Source organism: Micromys minutus (assembly GCF_963924665.1).
Source record: "Micromys minutus genome assembly, chromosome: 7".
Lineage (NCBI taxonomy): Eukaryota > Metazoa > Chordata > Mammalia > Rodentia > Muridae > Micromys > Micromys minutus.
The window spans coordinates 1051147-1075627 of record NC_137976.1 but is presented as its reverse complement, the minus strand read 5'-3'; the positions used below and the strand labels follow the sequence as shown (position 1 = coordinate 1075627).

At 42.5% G+C, this 24481-nt stretch overlaps 1 protein-coding gene across 2 annotated transcripts in view; it reads right to left on the bottom strand.

Annotated features, from left to right (window-relative positions):
• The window catches only part of DSCAM (DS cell adhesion molecule), a gene marked incomplete at both ends in the record, with an annotated part of 537449 nt that overhangs the window by 286163 nt on the left and 226805 nt on the right, over positions 1-24481 (bottom strand). The window lies entirely within an intron of this gene.

The window sequence follows — 24481 nt, the reverse complement described above, 5'->3', positions numbered from 1 at the left end:
CATGGAAGTAAAAGCTGTTTATTATTGTGGGAATGGATGTGTGCCACATAGAGGTCAGAGGACAAAACTGTAGGGTTGATTAGGGTTGATTCTGCCCACATACCTTCTTGTGGGTCCCAGGGTTTAAAATGAAGTCAACAGGTTTACTTGGTAGATGCATTGCCTGTTGAGACAGCTGCCCTGCCCATAAGCAAAAATTGTCATCTATATAATCAGAATTATTTTTCTTGGACTTTGGTAGATTTAAAATTTTTTTATGCTCAGAAGAACTAAGGAAAATCTAGAAAAAAGTCAATAGAAATTATATAGGTCTCAAAATTACATAGATCTCATATTTTCTCACAATAGCCTTCAACTGTGACAATACTACAAATTCTATAAAAAGCCTCAGATATGTTTTAGTCAGTCTAACCATTACTTGGTTATGACTACGAACTGTATGTTCAAATGGGGAACACTAATGTTCACTGCAAGTCTAACTGAAGATTTTGGGGAAACTAATAGGAAAGCGAGAACCACACATATTATTTTACATGTATGAGTGTTTTGCCTGCATGTATGTAGGTGTATCACATGCATATCTGATTCCCACAGAGTTCAAAGATAAATATCATTGAGAAGGAGCTCCAGATGGTTGTGAAATGTCACATGGGTGCTAGGAATCAACCCGTGGTGCTCTGCGAGAGCAGCCAGTGTGCTTAACTGCTGAGCATCTCTGTAGCCCTGACAAGTAGTGTGAAACTCTAGGTAGCAACAGGTAGACCAGTTTCTCAGGATGAAGGCTGGAGATATCTGAGATTTATTTCAGAATGTATCGAGACATAAGATAAACGAGTAGGGGATTGATAAATGGGTATCTGGCAGATAAAGGAAACAGCAAATATTGACTGAAGAATATAAGCAGCAGTTAATGGTTGCATGTTTTCTTATTTTCATTTTTATGTCTTTTAAATATTTATAATAAAAATGAATTATGGAGCCCAATGAAAGAACTGGCCGTCTCCTGGTAGGTTACCCAACTCCAAGTGGTGAGCCCAAAGCACATGTACATATGAGTAATACTAGAGGAACTCAGCAGGTATTAACTGTTGCACAAATATATATGGATGATATATATATGCATATATATAGTATATATGATATAACATATAATATATAACACATATTGTGTAATATATTATGTAATATGCAATATAGCATATACCTTATACAATATATACATATATACATACATGTATAATATAATATATAATATACATTATAATTGTGTATGTGTGTGTACTTAGAGCTGACCATTTGGAATTAGGTATAAACATAAATATGTAATCATAATTATGAAAGAAAAACAAGTCACAGGCTTGAAAAGGAATGGTGAGGGTTGTGGGAGGAATTGGAGAGAAGGAAGAGAGAGGGGTTGGAATGATGTAAATATAGTGTTCACTGATGAAATTCTCAAAAATTTTAAAACTTAAATGAAATAAATGAATAGAGGAGGGAAATAAGAGATGGGTCACAGAGGGATGCTCATAACGAGGTATCAAATGTCCTAATCATCAAAGTGCAGATACAAGTGGGACAGGAACCAGTAAACTATCCCCAAGGAAAGCCGGGTGGAATCCACTCCCACCACCGCTGCACATGGCTGGTAGCCTAGAGGTGAAGGGCAAGTACAGCCTATCACCTTGCAGTTAGAGCTAGCGGGAACAACCATTTAATCACACGTAGTCCATAGGGGACACATGCTGCAGCACAGAACAAAAGAGGGGAAACAGGAATGGAAGGCAGGAATGGAAGGCAGGAATGGAAGGCAGGAATGGAAGGCAGGAATGGAAGGCAGACTCGGGTGTGGCGTCCTGCAAGTCTGGAAAATCCCCTCCTATACTGAATGCCTGATTTCACGTTGTTTTGTTGTTTTAAACTGCTTGAGCACTCCATTATGTGAGATGGGCAAAGGCATAAGAGGTATGCGTAGGTCTAGCCGTGCCCTGCATAGCTCAAAACAGGATCCAGAGCGTCCATGTGACAGGGGACAAGATGACAGCCAGCCAGAGGAGGTGTGGCTGTCCCTCTGCCTCTCAGAAAAATCAAGGTTAATAAAGCAAAATGTAAAAGAGAAAGGAAGAGCAGGTCCAATGGCAGAAACAGCAGGCTGAGCACACAGCTGCGGAGACAGGAGAGTGCTAGCCAGCACAGTGAACAAACCTGCTTGTAACCTGAAGACAGAGCTCCCCCTTTCCTTTCCTTAAGTGTGGGGGGGGAGGGGACATCAATCTTGGAGACATTATGTCAGAAAGATTCATTAAACATTTGCAAAGGAAGAGGTAGAAAGCACACTACACTCTCAACCTGGTGTGATGAAACTAACTTCATGGGATTTTTCAACCTGGAGTCTCAAAGGAAGCCAAGATAGAGATTTAAGAAAATCGTTCACAAGGACGACTTATATCGGAACCCATGTGACGCAGCAAACACAGTGCTCAGAAGAAATTCTGCCGCCTTGTACATTGAACAGATAATGTGGATGAGAAGAAATGGTGAAAGCAAACAGACTGAAAGATGAAAAAACTCCACACATAACTCAATGCCCTTATAGATGGCACTTAGAGTCATCAAAGACACTGGAAGCCAAAGGAAAGCATTAAAAACACAAGTCCCTGAAGTCATGTGAAATGGGCTGAACAGATGTGAAAACCTATATAAACACATCTTAAGTTTTATAACAATTAACAACATATATGCATTCCTGGCTAACCCTGGAGAGATCAACACAGGAGCTGAGAGAAAGTAGGGAAAGGGTTAGATAGTGTGGTTGTGAGAGGATGGGATGTTCCAGAATTCAGCTTGATAAGAGAGAATTCGAAGTGTGCATATTTAAAAAAAGAGGGTAATTATCGTTATTTACATACAACAAAATTGCATATGAAAAATGCATGAGCACCAACTGGAACGCCATCAGAGACAGATAGTCCTGTGAAGGGACTGAAACGGTCAAATTCAGAACTGGGCTGTGGGCTGTCCATCTGTAGACAAACACCACTTTGGAATCTGGAGTTCTGATTTCATTCCCAGTGGGAAGCAAGTGAACGCACATGAGAAACTTGTAAGAGCCGTGTGAGCACCAAACACACACACCTTTGTTAATGGGACTCTGGCTGAGTAGAAGCCTCCGTCAAAAATAAATACATAGAACCCCAATATTATAGCCCAAGAAATCCTAAACAGGCACATGCACCTTTATGTTTGGCCTAGCTGAAGTCACTGTCTGAGGGAGCCTATGGAGCCTTCAGCAGGTGAGGCCTCGCTGAAAGAATAGGTCACTGGGAGTCAGGTGTGGAAGACCTTAAGCTTACCCCACTCCTTACCCCACTCCATCCATAAGTCTGTTTACTGGCCCACCAAGGTGTAAGCAAGCAGTCTCCTGCTCCAGGTACCCTATCTAAAAAAATAAGCTCCAGACTCATGCTTTTGGGCTTGCTATTCTTCCAAAACAATGTCTGCTGCAAATTTCTTTATGGTTATTCCCTTCCCCTCTGGTTGAGCTTCCTTCCAGGGTCACCCATGGCGTCACTCAGAGGTGACAATCATCTATGACTTCATCATGCAGAATGAGTATGCAGATAACTCTAACTCCCTCCCTGACTCCAAGTTCCAATCACACCTGCTGCCTGAGCACCACCACCAAGAGCTCTGTGAGGTGGCTCTGAGGTTCCAGGGGATCTTTGACCACAAGGATGAGATGGAATGAACAAGAGGAGAAGTAAATTAAGTCACCCATCTGGGGGCCAAGACAGAGGACAGGGTCTGGATAAGTCCGTGAGTCCCTCACTGCCCACCTACCACACTGCCTCTCTATTTGACCTGCATGTGCTATCGGAGCACTCCATCTTTTCTCTGCTTTGCTCAGACTCTCTCCCACTCTCCATCCTTACAGGCAGCCCAACTCTAGCTACACCCAGACTCCCTCTTCCCTCCATTCTCATGTCTTCATTATCACACCCTGTAACTAACAACTGGAACCAACTTTTAATCACGTAGGTAAGAACAGTGATGGGTCCCCTCAGTGGCACCTAAAACAAGCAGGAACAGGACTCTCTGAGCCTTTATACATCAGTCCATATACCCCATAACAGGCTTTCAATATGCTGCTGTTCCTCGCTGCTATGAAGAATTAGATTTTTTTTTCCTGTTGTTGTGATAAGACAAAAGCAACTTGTGACAGGGGGAGTTACTCTGGCCCACAGTTAAAGGGTGCAGACAGGCTCACATGCAGGCGGGGTCACATGCTGACAGGGTCACATGCAAACAGGCTGACATGCAGACAGGGTCACATGCAGACTTGTGGAGAGGGTCACATGCAAACAGGCTGACATGCAGACAGGCTCACATGCAGACATGTGGAGAGGTTCACATGCAAACAGGCTGACATGCAGACAGGCTGACATGCAGACAGGCTGACATGCAGACAGGCTGACATGCAGACAGGCTGACATGCAGACAGGCTGACATGCAGACAGGCTGACATGCAAACAGGCTGACATGCAGACAGGCTCACATGCAGACATGTGGAGAGGGTCACATGCAAACAGGCTGACATGCAGACAGGCTGACATGCAGACAGGCTGACATGCAGACAGGCTGACATGCAGACAGGCTGACATGCAGACAGGCTGACATGCAGACATGTTCTCATGCAGGCAGGGTCACCTGCAGACATTGTCACAGAGCCAACAACGCAAAGGCAACAACAGACTTCCACAGGCCTATGTGAAACTCCAAACAACTTGGTGGCTGAGCAAAAGTAAGGCCAACTTTTGTGCTCTCAGCAGTGGACACAGGCAATGTGCATCCTGGATCCAGCGGACTTGCCGGGACTCAAGTCCACACCTGAGTCTCCTTGTGCCCCTCTCACCTTTCCTTGCAACGTTTGGATTTAATGAAGTTTCAACACCAGAGATTGATGGTCACAGCCCCTCAGCCCCAGGTGGGAGGAATGGAAGGATCCCACTTGAAGTGTGAGACCCACCCTAATTGCTTCTGAGCAATGGGTTCTGTCCTTCGCTTCAACATTCAATCACTATCTCTAAGCAGTCTATGTCCAAGCTTGAAATGTTTTTAATGCTGATTCCTTCTTTCCACAGACATAGATCTTTTGCCTGCCTTCTCTTCCTGCTTTCCTGACCTTTCTGACCCTGCAGGTAGCCAGCATACTACTCTGCATCTTCCCACTCCATTCAGGGACCTTCAGAGATAAGACCACATCCTCTGTCCTCCAAGGATGCTGTGTTCCTCTAAGACCCAACACGTGGCTGTCACCTACCTGATGGGGACTTGATGCGCTTGCAAAGGCTTGGCTATGTTGGCCAAGCTCACTGACATTCCCTATGCAGCTGCATTAGTTGGCTCTGTTCACTCCCTTTGCTGTCTTTTGTTCTTGTGTTTGAGCTGGAGCCCCCCCTCCCCCTCCCCCAGCATGATAGGCAAGCTCCCTACCCTGAATCACAACTCAAAAGATCGCTGTTGTTGTTTTAAGAATACATTTTCAGTAACTTTAAAAAATTACTGGATCTTAAGGAAATGAGTAGTTAAGCCAAGGATGAAATATCTAGTCAGCATCTAAAGCCATTTTCTTTGGCCACCAGAGGGCTCCCACATTTATCCTTAACTCCTAATCTGCACGAGACAGCCAAGAAATGACACTCTGAGTTTAGCAGGCTCATTAGAAAGGGAGATGCTGCCTACCCTGGGACACATGGTTTGTATAAAACTACTTGATTTGTCTTTCCCTCCGTCCAATGCAAAGCTCCTTAAAAATGACCAGCAATTCACACACACAAGCACTTAATCCTTAAAATAAGGACTACGGTTTAATTATCTTCATTCATATACTGATTAAAACCTTTACTACTCACTCTTGGCTGTTTCTTTGTATGTATGCCATCAAACAACTATGTGGAAGAGCAGGTGCTTTATTCTCAGAATTATGTGCTTTGCTGAAAGTGGGAACTTAGAAGCCTGAATGAAAGCATGAAATTCATTTTCTTATCAAACTGAAAATGAATTTTTTCAGAGATAATAATTAATGTAGGGGGGATAAAGCAAAAAGAATCAATTCTTTTGTGCATACTGGAAATGAAGTCTGATGGTCTCATGTGTTTGGAAGAGTAACTTGTTAATTTTGTAGTAAGACAAGTTTTTAGCAAGCAGTGGCCTGTGAGGAGCTGAATAAAGAGAAAAGGAAAATATTGGACTTACCAGGATCGTTCAAAGCAGTAAGAAGGAGGAGAGGACTCTTGGATAAGCAATGACAAACTAGTTCACCAGTGAATTCCAAAGTCTTGAAACAGAAGGGCAATACCACTGATTCTGAGTTACTATGAAATATCCACAAACAGAAACCCCCTTTTCTGAAACCAGGAACTAGAAAGGTAACTATGGTGACCTACTTGGTTTGGCCCACAGAACCTTAGAGCAATACAGGAATTGGAGGTAAATTTCAGTGTGAGGTAAGAACTGAAACCCAGGCCCTCACTTCCCATGGCCTATGGCCATTCCTCACTCAGAATCTTAGGATTGTGGCCATTTGTGTGGGAGCTGAGAAATGACAGATGAATAAGAAGCTTGCCACGCAAAGCATAAGAACCAGAGTTCAGATCCTCTGGTCCTGAGAAAAAGCTGTGCACATGACAGCTTGACTGTCCTAGCTCACAGAAGGTAGAGAAACTCGATCCCACACCAGGCTGCTAGCCAGAGTAGCCAAAATGTGAGCTTGTGTTCACTCTCAATACGGAACAATTGGAGGAGGCATCCAGCATCAACCCTGGGCTTCCCTGTACATAAGCACACAGGGAAATGTACACCTGCCTACGTGAATGCAAGCACGTGTGTGTGCATACAAGAAAAGGAAAAGAAAGGCTTAATTTGGCTGACAGAAGGCTCAAGTTGGTAAAGTGTCTGCCACATAAACATAAGGTCCTGCATGAACATTAGTCACCAGAACCAACACATAGGTGGCAGAAGGCGGGGCTCTAGGAATATGGGACAGGAGTATGTATCTGTGACCCCAGTGTTAAAGAGGTAGAGCCAGGAGGGTTAGGTCAGATGTTCAAGGCCATCCTCCATTACTTAAGGAGTTCAAGGTCACACTGGGCAGCATGATATCCTATCTTAAAAAACAAACAATAAAACATGGTATAAGAACATTAGGTTTTTGGTGGGGGGTGGTTTTGGTTTTGGTTTTGACTTCAGAGAGTATTCCACCTTCCCCCTACAAGATTTATATTTAGCAATAAAAATTCTAAAACATGTGTCTTAAGCATCCTTTTTCAGAACAACAGTGTAGAAACTGAACAGTGCTGACAGGAGCCAGCAAAGGAAAAGAGGCAGGCAGCTATAGGAAAATGGGACCTTCACCCAGGGTTGGGGAAATTTTCATGGGTGTCAGAGGCTGGGCTGCAGGTGTGACCTGCAGTGTGCCAAGCATCCCTGACACATTTGGTCTGGAGTGCTCCCTTCCAGGAAAACAAATTAGAATTGGTATATCTGCCAGCGAATGATCTCACAGAAAATTAATCTGTGCTCTGGAACCTGAGTGCCTTAGATGCTCAGAAGGAGAAGAGGGAATGGAGTCACCAGATATCATGTGACCAGAATCAAAGAGCATTAGAATGGACTGACGTTTTAACACATGAGGAAGGAGATATGGGCCAAAGGACCTGGATATGTGAAACTTTAAACACCACTGTGTTTTAGAAACATCAAAGTAGGTGCCTGAAGAGATAACAAAGAGATGGCAATAAATTCATGGAAGACATTTTAAATTTTGTTGTAAGTCATTTATAGCCACATGTCCTAACAGTTATTAAAAGGCGGGAAAGTGAGCAGAGAGCCCCCATTCACCCCCCTATGCCTCTTCGTCCCACCCCAGTGTATCCAGCTGCCTCAAGCTTGGACACTGTGCCTGCCCTTCCCAGAACAATGAGGCAAATTCCATCATGGTATGAGCCAAAATAAACCATTTATTCGTTAAAAACCGATTCACAGACAGCTCTCCATAAAACTCAGGCATAGGGGCTCTATGAGAAGATGCTCTAATGGACTCCTCGGGGGGGAAAGTATTCTAGAAACATATAATTCTGTACATATAGGAAAATAACTGAGTAAGTCTCTTCCAACATGTTTAAAATTCTCATTCCCTGGGTTAAGAACTATTAAAATATTCATTTCTACTTTCTGAACTTTATTTTATGTTTTTTGATGGTGTGTCCGGATAATGTCTGCGTACCATGTGCATCTGTTGTGCCAGCAGAGGTCAGAAGAGAGCATCAGATCCCCTAGGATTAGAGTTATACACATTTGTGTGTGCACCACATGGATGCTGGGAATCAAACTTGGGTCCTTGAAAGAGCAGTGTTTTTAACCACCGAGGCATCTCTCTAGCCCTGAATATTTTACAGTAGATTCTTTCTAGCTTATCCTTTTAAACCCCACAACAATGTAATTGTTACACGTTATAATTAATATAAGCTAATTAAATGGGTTTAATGTATTTCAGGTTTAGATGGAGAAAACAAGGGTTTTCACTCAGTGCAGAAAGCTTTCCAACCAGGAGAAGGTCAGTAGCTATAACAAGGTTAAGAATTATTGACAAATTCAAGTTTCTCTTAGGAAAACACCAGAACAGAACCCCTGAGAGTCCTCACAGCACTGGAGACAAAGCAGCCAAACAGAGTCACACTGAAATCACCGTTGTTTGTCCACTATCTTATTTAGCAACATTGCTACATCCACAGGCAAACAGAGAGTGCGAGGACTTCCATCCTGTTCAACCCCTGCATTTTGAGTCCAACCATAAGGTCATTTATTTATGCAACTTGAAGGGAAAATTGTAAACTTAATGTTATTGGACTGAAGAGATGGTTTGGTGGGTAAAGTGCTTACACATGAGAGCCAAAATTTAGATGCTTATCCCCCACACCTAAGCCAGGTGTAGTAGCCTCCTCCTGTAATTCTAGCCCTAGGGGATTAAAGATAGTCCAGCCAATCAGTGAGCTTCAGATTCTGTGAGATACCATGCCTTTAAAAATATGGTAGAGGGCAATTGAGAAAGATGCCTGATATTTACCTCTAACCTAGGCACATATACACATGCAATATATTACACACACACACACACACACACACACACACACACACACACACACACACACACACACACACAAACTTTATTAATTAAAGTTAACAGAGACACTTGGAACCTAAACTCAGTCATTATGGGATGGAATGTGTCTTTGAAAATCAATCACCATGAATTCTCTTATTTCATCTAACAATGTAAATCTTTATTGATGCATCTGCCTCTCAATGTATCAAGTGGGTGAGGTAGAAATGGTATGACCCCCATGAATTGTATCCTTTTTTAGAGGGAAGGTTCAGAGGATGGACACCGACTCTGAGTGGGAAATGCTCCTATCCATGTAGAGTTTCTGTGTGTAGTCTTTGTGTGAAAAATCTCACCTTGTGTATAAAATGGCAGGCAGCTTGTTCCCAGGGCAGAAGAAGGCTCTCATATCCAAAAATGAGAAGCCATTTTCCTCAGCATGCTGGGACAGATAACTCAGTGAAGTCCAGGTCTTTCAGGCTCTATCATTTCCCATTGTGATGAAGGAGTTATTTTTCCCAGGAAAAGTGAAACTAACCCACAATGCATGTACAAGATTGTTTTCTAATCCTCTGCGACACGCTTCATGGGAATTTACTAGTTTAATATTCCACAGCCACCTGATTTGCTGGGTCCTATCTGTGGAGCTCAGGGAAATAACGAGACCACCAGAAGCACAATGCAGCCAAATGACAAAGCTTTAAACACAGTGTGTGGTGTCCCTAGGGAAATGAGAGAACAGACCCACTAAAAGGGGCATTTGGATTTTTATACAGTGGTTTTTGTTGGGTGGGGGAGTGGAAAGATAGCATTATAGGTAAAGGAACTACTTAATGGCCACGGGCACTTTTGGCCATTAAGATAGCAGGATATTGTGAGATAAAAGTCAGGTGACTTCTGAAAACTGTAAAACATCGTGTTTCCATTTCCCATGGATGGAGGCTGATTCCCACACAGGTACATCTTGCTGTCTTAGGGGACTCCATCTTGGGCCAGCCTGACACTATTTTCCCCTTGGTTTATTGGTGAGAGAAATGAATCTCACCAGATCAAATGGCTAAAAAACTCTGTGCCGATACAGATCCACAGAACTCCATACCAGACCAAGCTGCCGTCTTGGATAAAGGGGAACCTGCTGTACTTTCCCCAGTGTGGCTGTCCTGAGAGGAGGGCAGATCTTAAACTGTGGGGAACTGATCATCTGTCTCTTTGTGGCTGCTTTTGGCTCCATTATGTCATTTGCACGTGTTGAGAGAATGACCTTGTGTGTGTGCACATTCAGGGAATGTGGACACTGTGTCCGTCCATGCCCAAATTTAGAAGGCAGGATTACATCACATTTCAAAACATATGTTCTGGAGAAGATGGGTGAGAAAGATTTTTCCCCCATATTCTATATTTTAAATTCACTAAGAACTATTTAAAGCAGTTCTAAAGAAAATGGTTTCTTTAAACAAACAAAAGAAACATTAGGGGAATCAATCATGTCTTATCATTGTACAAATTTTAATTTTCTTATTATTTTTTGAGATGCTGTGATGAAACCAGGACCAGGAATGTGAACTTAAGCACTCTGCCCCCTGGTACATCCCCAGCTGGGAGCCTAAATCTGCCTAAATTTATTTTCTCTACCTGGAGACTCACATACTTGATTGTATTAGACACATTGTTTCCTCTTTAAAAAAAAAAAAGGTGGAATTATTTTGAAACAGTTCCACCTTTGATTTTAGTAACCAGATCACCTTGTGGACTCAGAGATTTGAAAAAATTCAGCAGATAGTTCAAAACAGATATGTGGACCATTGATCTGTAATTGTATATGTGTGTATATATATGTATGTATGTGTCTCCGTGTGTTTGTGTATGTGTATATGTGTATGTAAGAAAGTATGTTGTGTATTTGTGTGTGTATCTTTGTGTGTGTGTATGTGAGTGTGTGTATGCTTAAGTGTTCATGTCTCTGTCCAGTTATCTAAAACCTTTTATTCTGTTCAAAGATAACTGACTTCCCTGATGTGGATTATGGTATAGAACATGTGGTCATAGGAGAGATATAAGAAGAGTGTACAGTTTCTCACACCGATTGGAATGGGCATAGGAAGGCACTTGATGTGCTCACTGCTGAGGTCACATGGGTCAGTCTTCTGAGCTAGTGTTGAGGCTGGTTCCACAGATAATAAGACAGCCATTAGGAGCACTGGTTTATTTGGGAATACCCATGGTTCTAGGAAGAAAAAGGCAGAGACTAAATCTCAACCATAGCAGCTTGATTTACTTGCCAGCAAGAACTGTCAGATACATCTTAGATATAGACTTGGCAGCCAGACTGAAACACAAAAGCAGGTGATCTGGGAGAGTGCTGTTCTCTTTGGACCAGAAGCTAGAATCCTCAAAGGAAGGATAGACAGTCTCCAGGAGCAGGAGGAGGCATGGAACTCTACTTCTTACAGGAAGGACTAGCCAAGTGGCTATCAGACTTCCTGACATTCTGGAGGGGGTGCTCTGACTCCTTAGCCAAAGTATACATGTCAACTTCACTGACTGCAACTGTTGGCCAGTAGGTCAGGAAGAGAATCTGTGAAGTGATCTTTCAGGTCTGAGACTGTGTGTGTGCCCTGCTGTTTTTAAATTATGTTACATGTGAAGCCATGCCCTTCAATCTTAACATACTGAACCCCTGATGCCCCACAATGCAGCAGCATTTGGAGCAGGTCCTTTAAAAAGGTGATCAAGGTTGAATGAGGCCACAAGAGTGAGTCCTAATCTGGTGGGCTTGGTGTCCTCATCAAAGGGAAAGAGTCTCAAACACTCAAGAGACAATCATGTTAGACACAGGGAAGACATAGCCATTGCTGTGCATTGGGTGTGGTTTACACTGAGGTCCCTGTCAGGCTGATGGATGATTCTGAGATGCTATGACCCTTAAGAGAGTCCTTGGGCTGTGTTCTTGATAGGAGTCCAGGTAGCTTTAAAGGAGGGTTTTACTAAAGGCTGAGCCCAACCTTGCCCAATCCTCTCTTCCTACTTCTGTATGGCCCCTACCACGGGAAGCACCAACACCTGGCAGATCCCAGAGGGCCCAAGTGGTAACTGAATAAGGTAGGAGCCAGCCTGAAGTGCCACTACTGTAAGAGAAGTAGGTCGGACTCTGCTTCCTCAGAGGCCTGCCCCTGGGTTTTCATTATAGTGCCGCAAAGCTGACTAATACAGCTCTCTATCAGCCAGAAAGGGGGGCCTTGGAATAAATGAACCCCAACCCAGCTCCAATGTCCAAGTCCCTGTGGAAATAAGTTCTTGTTCAGCCACACATTGCTGTTGTTGTGGCAACCCTCAAATGAGTGTAGATGACCCTCAGAACAGACTCACAAGGTGTGCGGTGCAGCTAAGTGGCAAAGCACTTGCCTTGCATGCACAAGACCCTGGGTTCCCACTCAGACCAAAATAAAAACAAATCAATAAACAAAAACCAAACAACAACAAACCAAATCAAAAGAAAACTCTAAACATGCACGCATGCCTAAGAGATCAAATAAGGAATTTTTTTTTAAGATTGCATTTATTTTTATTGTCCAGGATTTTCATAAGAGTGAAAGACAATAAAAACAGAGAGCCAAGTAGGCTAAGACAGGAGTCTGCCACAAGAGTTCCACCCTCTTCTGCCTGGAATCCCCACAGCCCCTGGGGCTCCCAAGGAGCAGGGTTTGAAAAATGCTGCTTCCATTCCAGAGCCTTGCAGAGATCTAACATGTCAGCAAATTACCTCCAGTTCCCACATTATCGTTAATCATGGGCCTCCTGAGATGACAGTATTCCCTTAGACATGATAAATAACAATGACCTGGAGGCTCCTGCATGCAGATATGTGCCTGTGTGCCTGCAGAGGGGTCAGCATCCAGGAGAGATAGGGAGAAGCTTTGTTCTTAATGCCTCCTTTGGGGCTTCTTGCAAGGAAGACAGTCAAGGCAGACTGCATGCAGGGTACTAAGAGTGTCCTGCCCAGAAATATTTCCAGTGCCCTTGAGATGCTCAAGGACATTTGAAGATTCCCAGGTCTGTGGAGAAGAAATGCCCATCTCACCAAACAATGAGTCATCCTGACATCTCACCTATTCTGGGTTTTACAGAGCACTGAAGAGAGGCCTTCGAAGTTCTCCACTGTGCAATCTCTGTGTCTCCCCCACAGCCCGCCCTGCAGTTAGCTAACAATAAGCTTTCTTTGAATATGTGCTTAGCACTTCAGTCAGCTCCTCAGGGTCCCTCACTTCTGGGTTGACCTTGTGGTAGATTTGGGTCTCAGTCAGGCTAGTGTCCTTCAGAGGACGCTGGGCACTTGCTGACACATTTCCCAAAGCTGGATACAGCTAGCCTAACTGGGCTGTCGAGAGAGATGGTCCCCAGGCTCCTGCCGATCCTGGGTGGGCCTCCCCTATGCCAGTGCTGGCCTTCCTGTTTTCTTCATTCCCTCCTGACCATGTGCTCCCTTTGGTCCTGTGAGTACTGTTGCTATTTGTCCAGTTGAATCAAGTGTGAGGTTTATCTCCTATAAGTCTGAGGCTTGATCAGCTCTCAGCCATGTGCTCTAGACTTTGGAGGGTATTTAAACTACACATCATGTTTCTGTTTATACCTCCCCCCCAAAAAAGAAAAACCTACCTGATTCCACATGGGCCTCATCTGTGTGGCTAATTTCCTCCCATGATGGACTGGGAACATTGCCCCCAAAGTTCTTTTGTTTTCCTCCCTGTTTGCAGCTTATTTCTCAACATATGACAATTATTTTTCGGTAGAAAACATGAAGGGCAGGCAACTCTGAATCTTAGCTATTTATTACAAAATGTGAACTTTCAAAAATGTACTTTGAACTTTAAACTGTTGATATTTATATAACATGTAAAATTATACAGATAAGTATCTGGCACAGGGTAATCATCTCATAAGGATAACACTGGTGATACTGATAATAATTACAAATACTTCATGTGATGAACTCTCAGAGTAGAAGGGGCTCACACTATGTCAGTTAAATGTGTGCACCCTTAACTGAGCAAAGAGCTTGGCCAGACCAATCACCATGAAAGCCAGAGACTGGGGCACAAGGTCACCGAAGGCTCAGAGGTCGGAATGAGAGGAGTTCTTTTGTTTCCTGAGACAGGGTCTGGCTATGTAGCCCAGGCTAGTCTTAAACTTACCTGTTTTAGTCTCTGGAGTTGTAGGATCACAAGGCAAAGATTTAGGACAAAGAATCAGAACCCTAAGAACGGCCCTATTTATATCATTGAGAGAACTAGAGCTAATTATAACTCCAACCCAACAGATAAACCCTGAAACTTTTGCTTTGCCCGGTGGGCTAAGCTTTGTGCTACAAGCAACATTGACCACTCCGAAAAACCCCTGAAGACCTTCCCTGTTGTTCTGCCCAAAGTGTAATGAAGCTAGATACAGATGCTGGGAAGCATTCTAGAGAATGGCAGAACTTTACATACACACAGACATGCACATACAGATAACACACACAAACATACACAGGGACATATGTGGAGATTCACCAGGATTATGGGCACACCAAACAAGTCTTTCATGTGAGTGATGGAAGTTAAACTCATGCCCCTGGGCTTTTGTAGGAAGTGCTTCACTGACAGATGCAACTACTTGGTCTCAGAGCCACTCTAACATCACCAACAGTAAAATTTCACAACAAGCCAGTAAGCTCATACTATAGTTCAAGTGCAGTACCATGCTACTTGGTACTTGGGAAATAGTTCGAGCACCCCATTAGGCCTACTGGAGGAACAGGAAGCAGAATGAAGAAGGGATGGGGTTCAGGAAGCCACCACCAGATGGCTACTAAGCCAGAACAGCACATACACACTCTAGTTTTTGATGTATGGTAGGTCCTCTCAACCACCCCATGGGCTGTTGATGAATGGCCAGTTCTCTCGCACACATACTATCAATGAGTGGGGGGTCAGCACTGGATCTAGAACATCTCATTGTCTCTGTTTATGTTACATGAGAGTCCCCTTGTGTTTCCCCCATAGAGTTTCAACAAGACAATTTATAACTTTTAGCACTTGTCCCTGTCACTGGCAGAGGTGTAAAATGAAGGGCTGGGGTAAGAGGGTGGGGAGATTCCCTTTCCACAGATACATACTTGCAAATGAGGTGAGGACATGGGAGAGCTAATCTCAACTGTCCTGAAGGCAGAGCATACTCATCAAGCAGGTAATGGCTTTTAAAAGTGTGTTTGACTTGAGTTTTTCTGTAGATTGTCTGTGCCAGTGAAAGAAATGGCTAAGAATATTTGACAAAAAAGATTTTTTTTTTCAAAAAAAAAATCACACAGGATTATTTATGTCTTTAAGAAGGTTAAAATATATTAAAAGGCAGAGGTATGGATGAGCTAACATACATGTGTGCTCAAATTAGCACTGATTCCTAATGATTTTGCCTTACCATAAATTAGCAAATATTTAGCCAAAATTTTCTGAAAGGTTTCTCTCTTCCTTTAAATTATTGTTGAATCTATTCACATAGTAAGTAGGAAAACTAGACCCTTTATCCAACCTGTGGTAGATAAATGCGGCTCGAGACCCTTAATTATTAATTGCAGAAGAGTCAATTTATGTATTCAGTTATGATGTTTTTTATTTGGAAGGGGAAATCGGGCCAGATGGTCAGTATGTTTATTTAATAGGTTAACTTTGCTCCATTATTTAATTTAAAAAGGGTCCCAGCACATGAATAGCAATGCCTGCCATGTGGCTCGAAGGGCTTGCTTCAAGACCAAAGGCTGCTAGTTTTCAGTTTTGAGAACAAGGTTGCGCAGTCAACCTGTTGAGGGAGGCCTACACTATGGTGGGATGCTTAAAGGAGAAATGCCATTCATAGGGACTGTCACTCAACTTACTGTTTTAATAAGTACTTCTGCCAGTACCATTAACGTGCTTACCACACCTGCTCTGTCAGATAAGTATTATAGGTTACACACGTAGGAAGCTGTACATACACACAAGGCTTCTGTAGTTCCTCCGCCCTACTAATACAGCAGGTTTCTGGAAAGAAGAGGTCTTGAAGGTAGCCCCTGCAGCATTTCTCCAAACAGTACAGCTTAATTTTTACTGAACTTTGCAGCCAGAGAAGCAGTCCTAGCGGATGAAAGATACAGGTCTCCTTTTAAGATACCGTCTAACCTTTGGTAGCTTTCCTATTTGAAAACAAAGTCCAAACCCTAAATTGAGAGTTCATGTTTTCTGGGCTGATGGCTCTGGTTAAAAGCATTGGCCATTCTTCCAGATAACACATTTGATTCTCAGCCCTACATGGTGGCACACAATTGTCTACAACTCTGCTCCCAAGGGATCAGACACCATCTTCTGGCTCCCGAGGCATCAGACACACGTGATATATAGGCATAAAACACTCATGCACACGGAAACAAACAAACAAACAAAAACGTTCCTTCCTGCTTTGCCACCAGAGAGAAAGATTACAGGATCTTTGATGGGCCAAGCTTGCTAGGTGAGCTTCCATGGCTTGCCCAACATGACTCAGCAGAGAATGGCTGGGTGTGGTTCCATTGTTCATCCATCCTGACTGGGTCTCTTGCTCCTGGGACTACAGGGAGAAATTGCTCACTGGAGACTACAAACCTTTGAGAGTCAAATCCTGAGTGGGAGCATCTGCAGTATCTTAGTGACTGACTCCCTCATTAGTTAATGAGTTAAATGGAAAATGAGTTAAATAGAATCTTTGACTAATAATGTTCCATTTTAAATTTGGTGCAAGTCACCAGGTACCTTAGCAAGCCCAGGCAGGCTTTATTTACGGTTTGCTGCAGGATGTCATCTCTTGCAGTTGGCTCCTTCCTTGACTGACCAAACTGGATGCCAAGCAGGTAACACACACCTTTCTTCACCCCTTACAGAACTTCTGACATAAGGCCATGATGGCTGCCTGACTTTGTGTGGCAGAGACAATAGAAAACCTGCTACACTTAAGAATGCAGAAGTCAAAGGGCAGCTGTCCCAGGTGTCACCAGCACTGGCTGCTGTGTCATTTTCCTAGTGTTGAAACTTCTCTTTTCTGTCTTTCCACTGTGGCATGTCCTTTGAATGACCTTGAAACTTCCTGCTTTATCTTTACAGACCTTGTTTCGAATATAGAATTTCACAACCAAATGTTGGTTCTGGCCTCGCACCCATCCTGGGCTAATCTACAGCACTCATCGAGATGCCACACCGAAGACAAAGAGCGAGTATTTCCTTTCTATCCAACCTTCCAGAAACAGGATCCGCCACATTCATTTCTTAATTTTCATTGTCACAGAAGGAAAAATGGAGAAAGCCAATCTTTATTAACTTTCATAGAGACTTATAATAAACAAATGAAATTAGCTGGAGAGATGGCTCAGCGGGTAAAGGATCTGTATAAACTTAGGGCTCTGGGTCCAGATCCTCAGAACTTGCATAAAAGCTGGGAACAGTGCTCTGGGATTTGTAACCCCAGTACTCTGTGGAAGCAACATACAGATTGATAGAGTCTAGGGGCTAATGAGCTCTAAGTTCAGGGAGAGACCCTACCTCAAAACTAAATTGTAGCATAACAGAGGAAGACATACAATGTCAAACTTTGGCTTCCACATGTACACACATGAGAGAGCTCACCCACACAGCCATATACCATACACACATATACACACACACACAAAACCAATTTAAAAATATATATGTAGACAAATTTAAAGAATTAGCTACACTGAACAGTTAATGCAATTGAGTATAAAATTTGTTTATTATTCATATTTATACATTTAATTTTAAAAAGTTTTGAACATGTTTATTTAAATATAAGGTATATGAAATTTGAATAGAATTATTGTATATTATATACTATTATGTATCTATATCTATTTATCTATACATACAAACATACATACATACACACATACATACACACACATACATGTGCTCACCTCTCACACATATACACACAGAGCCTATAAAATATCTTTTGAAAATTGACTAAATTGAATGCTATGATTATTAAATATTTTAAGGTAGAAACCTTGCTAAAATCTATTGAATATGCTTTTATCTTGCCTGTATATCAAATGATTTAAGACAACTTACAATTATGTGTCCTGTAAACTCACTGTAGCGGAAATAAAATAAGCCCTGAAATATGGTGGGTGTTGACAATGCAGCTCTTAAGATAACCATTCAGTTTCTAGAAGTCAGCCCTAGATGGATGCTGGGTGGTCACCTGAAACCATGCCTAGTCAGTGGATCACACACCCTGAAAACAAGCTTAGTTAATGGATCACACACTCTGAAGCCTTGCCTAGGGAGTGGACCACACACCTTGAAGCCATGCCTAGGGAGTGGACCACACACCCTGAAGCCATGCCTAGGGAGTGGACCACACACCCTGAAACCCTGCTGGGTTAGTGGATCACACCCTGAAGCCATGCCTAGTAAATGAGTCACACACCTTGAAGCCATGCTTTGATGGTGGGTCACTCACCCTGACACCATGCCTAGTAAATAGATCACACACCCTGAACCATGCTTAGTTAGTGGATTACACACACTGAACCATGCTTAGTTAGTGGATCAAATACCCTAAAGCCATGCCTAGTGAGTGGATCACACACCCTTAAACCATGCCTAGACAGTAGATCACTCACCCTGAAACCATGCTTCCTCAGTGGATCACAACAGTGTGGGCCATCTCACTAAATCTTAGCACGTAGGGTGCAGCCTAGGATGAATAAGTTTTCCTGACTCATACTATCCTCTTACCACTTGCCCTTGCCCTGCCCTCTGCTTCTGGCTGGTTCTGCAAACTCAGTGTCTGGCTCAAGGCAGTTTGTGTTAAATGCACAATGCATGTTAAATGAAACACTATGGTGACGCCATTTTGCCCTAAGTCTACTTGGTTTCTGCCAAGATATGCTTTAGCCTCTCATCCCCCAATAGCCACATCCATGTTGGTAATGTGTAGGCCTATCTATGTCCTGACTATTGTCCAGACCTATTAACCAAACAAGTTGATATCTGTGTAAGCTAAAACACTAAACTAAAATAACTAAGAAAATTGTAGATTTAAAAAAAAATGGTTGTCATTATGTAGTGTTTGGAAAATACTGGTAAGCTTTGCAAGAAAACAGATCTCACTAGGATACTCCAACCCCTCCCTGATGCACCCCTTCCCCTTGAGCACTGGTGTAATTGTGGTTTTTGTCTTTTAAAAGGCTGTATCCCAGAATTTGGGCACCAAGAACCTCTGAGGCATAAGCCTGTTCTGGGTGTTGGGGTAATAAAAGAACTCATATACTTTTAATTGGCCTAATTAGTGTGGGTATCAATAACAATCTCCTGTGGATTGTTTCAGTTTAAAAAAAAAAGGAGGGAGAAAAAGAAGGAGAAAAGGAGAAAAGGGGAGATGGCTGGAAATACATGACCTTCAGCATCTGGCGCTGGAGTGTAAGAGGCCTTTTTCTCTACAGTACCAGCTTATACTCTCTGCTTCACGAATGAGCCTAGAAGAGCAGCAGGTCTAGCTTTCTGACCTACAATACAACATTGCCCTGCATTGAAATGGCTTTGTAGGGCATGATGTAAACTAACATTCCAGAAGGCACGCTGAGCCTTCCTGAGCTGCGTTTCTGCAGTCATTCATCATCAGGCAGAGTTGAAATGAGCCTCATCATTGTGGACGTTTGTAGGGCATCAGGACCCAAGAAGGCTCCTCTGAGCTAGAACTGATACATGGCTCCTCAGAGGATGCCTTTCTGTTACTGCCAACCTGCCTCGGGCTTAGGAGCACTGGACTGGACATAAGCAATTGTCTCCTAACAGGGTGGGAGCTCAGGGTAAACAAAGAACCAGCCACAAAGCTGAGAAAATTGATATGTTTAAATAGAAAAATCTTCGGTTAGGATCTGTCCCTCCCCCACCTCCACCCTGTGTATGTGTGTGTGTGTGTACAGGTAGCAGGGAAGTGTCGAGTGAAGGGAATTACTGGTTTATCTAAGTGGGCCTGGTATTGCAAGAAGTAATATAAAGGGCTTCACATGGGTAACATTCTGAAGGCCTTGAAGGGTGGAATATATGCCTGGGAATGAATGGTGAGAGCCACTCAGGCACGTTCAGAAGAGGGATAACGGAAGCAGATTCAAACCTCAGCAAAATCAGACTGGTGGCAAGGGAGGCAATCCCCTGGAAGAGAGTTTGCAGAGAGGCATAGGGGTTCATTCCACAGTTAGAAATCTGAGCAAGCCAACAGGAGCTGATAGTGGGGAGGTTGGGAAGCCTGTGGTGATGCTCAGTCTTTAGGGGGGGGTGCTGCCCTTATTTTCATAGAAATAAATTCCCCCTGTATCTGGCTTCAGTGTTAACAAGTGGGTGTGCTGCTCACAGAGAGAAGAAACATGGAAATGGAACTGGGCTATAGTGAGTGCACCATAAAAAGAGCCCACTCCATATATGCTTTGGTTGGTATGGGTGCTAGTGGGGTTTCACAGGTACATTTGAGTGCCCTGGATGTTTCTTAGTAGAGATACAATAACAATTTTAGGAGACAGGTATGTTTAGCTGGCTGTAAACATTGCATGGTGGCTGCATGCACTGAAATATCACATGGCACTCCTTAGCTATCTTTATGTGCATGTTAATATAATTTTAAAAAGGCTTAACTTTGCTCAAAGCACTGTTCTGCTGAGAGCTGCCCACATTTCCATGGTGCACTTTAACCTGAGAAGATGGTTGGAGCTGGAGCAGTGATGTAGGAAACCTTCATTTCAGATTGTCTGCTTTAACATACCCATGGAAAGATCACGTGCTCTAAATCCCCTTGGTTTCATTTCTAGAGATATAATTGCCAGACACAATTGAAATTCTAGTTATTTCTCCAGCCAAACAGCAAAGGCACATTCAAGAGAGCTCAGAAATTTCAAAGAGAATCCATAGTAGTGTTCTAGCCAGAAACAAAATCTTTCCTGAGATTCATGGAAGCCAGCATGGATTGCAGAAATAAGGTCTAACATGATAGCCACAGAATAACGGCCACTGTTTTCTAGATTCACACACCAAACATAGTACATTGAATGAGGTGACACATACCTATAGACTGAGTACTTGAAAGATACAGGCCATCTGAGGCCAGCCTGGGCTACACAGGGAAATACCAGCTCAAACACAACAGAACACAACACCAGTTAAAACATAATTGGTGGGTGATTTTAAAAACTACCGGTGACACATACTGGCTTCATTTTCTTTCCACATTTCTTAGTTCAGACATACTGTTTCTGAAACTTATAAGATCTGAGTCTCAGCCCTTCTTATTAACATATTTGTAAATCTCAAGGGGCTTTATCTAATGACACATTAAAAAGTATAGTTTTAAGCTGAAAACTAATTGAATTACACAAACACCAAAAGCAACTCTCTAAGATAAATGTTTTATCAGAAATCTATTTTTTCCTCTTGGTATGCTAACGTCCAGATGATTGGAGAATTAGTAATAAACTTTAATGCTTTCATTCTGTATAAAGAGGTTGAATCAATAACTAAAAGGCATTTCATAGATAGGTAACAAGTCAGAGAGCTAAAAGAGAAAAGAATGAGTCTGAGGCCTGAATACGACATCTATATAAACCCACCACTGCCCAGGCTCAGAGAACAGTACAGGAAATGGAAAGAATGTGGAAGCTGGAGGGTGGGAGAGGAGCTGTCAAGTGTCCTAGTCTAGGACTGCTTGGCTATTGCACTCATGAGTTCACAGTAGCTACAGCTATCTGAACAAGATCAGGCCATTAAAATCCCACCAAGGCCAGGGTAGGTGATCTTCAGGCCTCACCCTGTGGAGCTACGGAAAACAGCAAGTCACTGAGGGAGGAAGAAACATTATTACATGTGGATGTGACCACATGTAAGTCATCCCCGCTCCTGTGGACAGCCACACAACATGCACATGTGAGCAATGTTAACCAGACTTAGTGGGCTGTCTAAAATAACAAATAAAAGATGAGAGACATGAGGTTAGAACAGGATGTGTTGGGAGGGCATGACAGGTATAAGAGAAGCTGGGATAAAAAGTATAAGCTCCCCTTATGTATGTGTATAAAATTCTCACGGTGTTTTTGAGTTTCCCAGCAAAGAAGATCCTGGAAATGATCATTGTTTGAAGGTAAATAGGTGAAATCTATTATGTAAGTTACCTTGTGAACATGTCACTTGGTACCTCATAAATAAACACAACTCTTATGTTTGTACATGTTAGCTGAGATGGGGGGATTTTTGAGGACAGGGTGGACAGATATGTACAAGACACAATGAGTACACATGTGAAAATTTCCAACAATAAATAAAAATTAAAGATTAATTTAAATATAGTAAGGAGACAGAGGAAAGTCTAGGAATGCAATAATGCCTCTTAGAACATCAATGAAGAACTAACACAATTTTTTTCCTCAAACTCTCCCTAGAAAATGAGAAATTTATTTTCCAAGGCTAGCATTAGAAAGAATACCTCAAGAGGAAGTTGCATGCCAGTATGATACAGTGAAGACACTGAAGGCTCCAACAGATCCAGCAAACTGAATCCCAGAGCAGCATACCTCCACAATGAGGTGGGATTCATGTCTGGAATGGAAGGAAAATCTGACATAATGCACATCTGTAAATGTGATGCTCAGAAGTCTTAAAATGAAGGGACAAGACAGGAGACCTCGACCACTGGTTATAAAACAGATCACAAAGCAACAACTTTCAGAACAACATGGTTTGTTTTTCATAAAAACAGAAAGGTCACTGGAATGGAAATACATGAGATCATTTCTATCTATGTTCAGTTGATTTTACATAAAGATTCTGAAAACGCAGCTAAAATAAAGGGTGGTCTATTCAAAGTTACCAGTAAAGGTTAAAGAAAAAACCTTTCTAATACACTATATGCAAATGTCACCACAGAACGGATGATAGACTCAAATGTAAAGACTGAAATTAGAACATGCCTGGAAGAAAGTATCGAGGGGGGCTGAAGGGAGGCTTAGTCAGTAATGTATTGGGTGTGCAAGCATATCAGGAGAGCAAGCATATCAGGTGTGCAAGCATGGGGACCCAAGTGTGGCTCCTGGGCATGTGGCGGCAAACATCTGTAATACCAGGGCTGGGAAGTCAGCGACAGTCAGATCCTTTGACCTTACTGAGCCAAATCAATGAGATTCGGATTCAGTGAGACTGTCTGTCCCAAAATTAGGTGACTGATGATTATTAACAAACCTGGTGCCAACCTGTGGCCTTCACACATGTGTGTACATGTAAACACATACATCCATCTCCCCCCAACACAAATGAAAATAAATCATAAACAGGAGGACCTGATTAGACATGTCTAAAAGTCAGATATAAAAGTGGTCAATGGGTATATGAATAAATGTTCATCACATTTAATTGCTGAGGACATCCGAGTTAAAGCTATCAAGAGATGCCACATAACAGAATGTGTTGAGAGGCAGAGATACAAGAGTGTCCTGGTTCACTGCCCTTATGAGGGTGAGTTAGAGCAGCCCTTGCTATCATTTCATCACTTGAAGGGGGGGTTCTACATTCCAGGCTCTCCTATAGAACACAGAATCTGGGACCACTCAAATCATGTATGAAACGCCCTAATGTCTACACAGAGCTCACTCATCTGACTGATTTCAACCAACTCCAGCTTACTTGTATATTAACCCAAGCTGAAGACTGTGTACCTAGTTACATTATATTATTCAAACAATAAAGATGACAGAGACTGATGCACATTCACTTCAGAGGCAACTCTTTTCTGACTTGTGATTAAGTCTGTGATTTTAGAATATGTAGGTATAGAGGGACAACTAGTTCTCCATGTTCATCTGCCTATCTATCTCTGTCTCTGTCTGTCTCTGTCTCTCTCTGTTGGTCTCTGACTGTCTGTCTCTCTGTCTCTCTATCTCTCTGTTTCTGTCTGTCTCTATCTCTATATAGATGTGTGTGTGTGTATTTATACAAACACACATATATATCACTTATATGGGTATATATCTATATATTATTACAACTAACATAGAAAAATATGCTATATAAAAGGGAAGCAAACCTAAAATGAACTTTGTGAATCCATAGAATTTTGATTAGAACATAGGATGACTCCCTTCATAGCCATGTGACAAAGGCCACTCTTTAAGTATAACCCCACCATATACGATGAATCATCACTCTTTGGAAAGTTAACCAGGAAGGAAATAGATTGCTGACATGATATTAAATAGAATGCCCTAAGCTTTTTTAGGCCAAA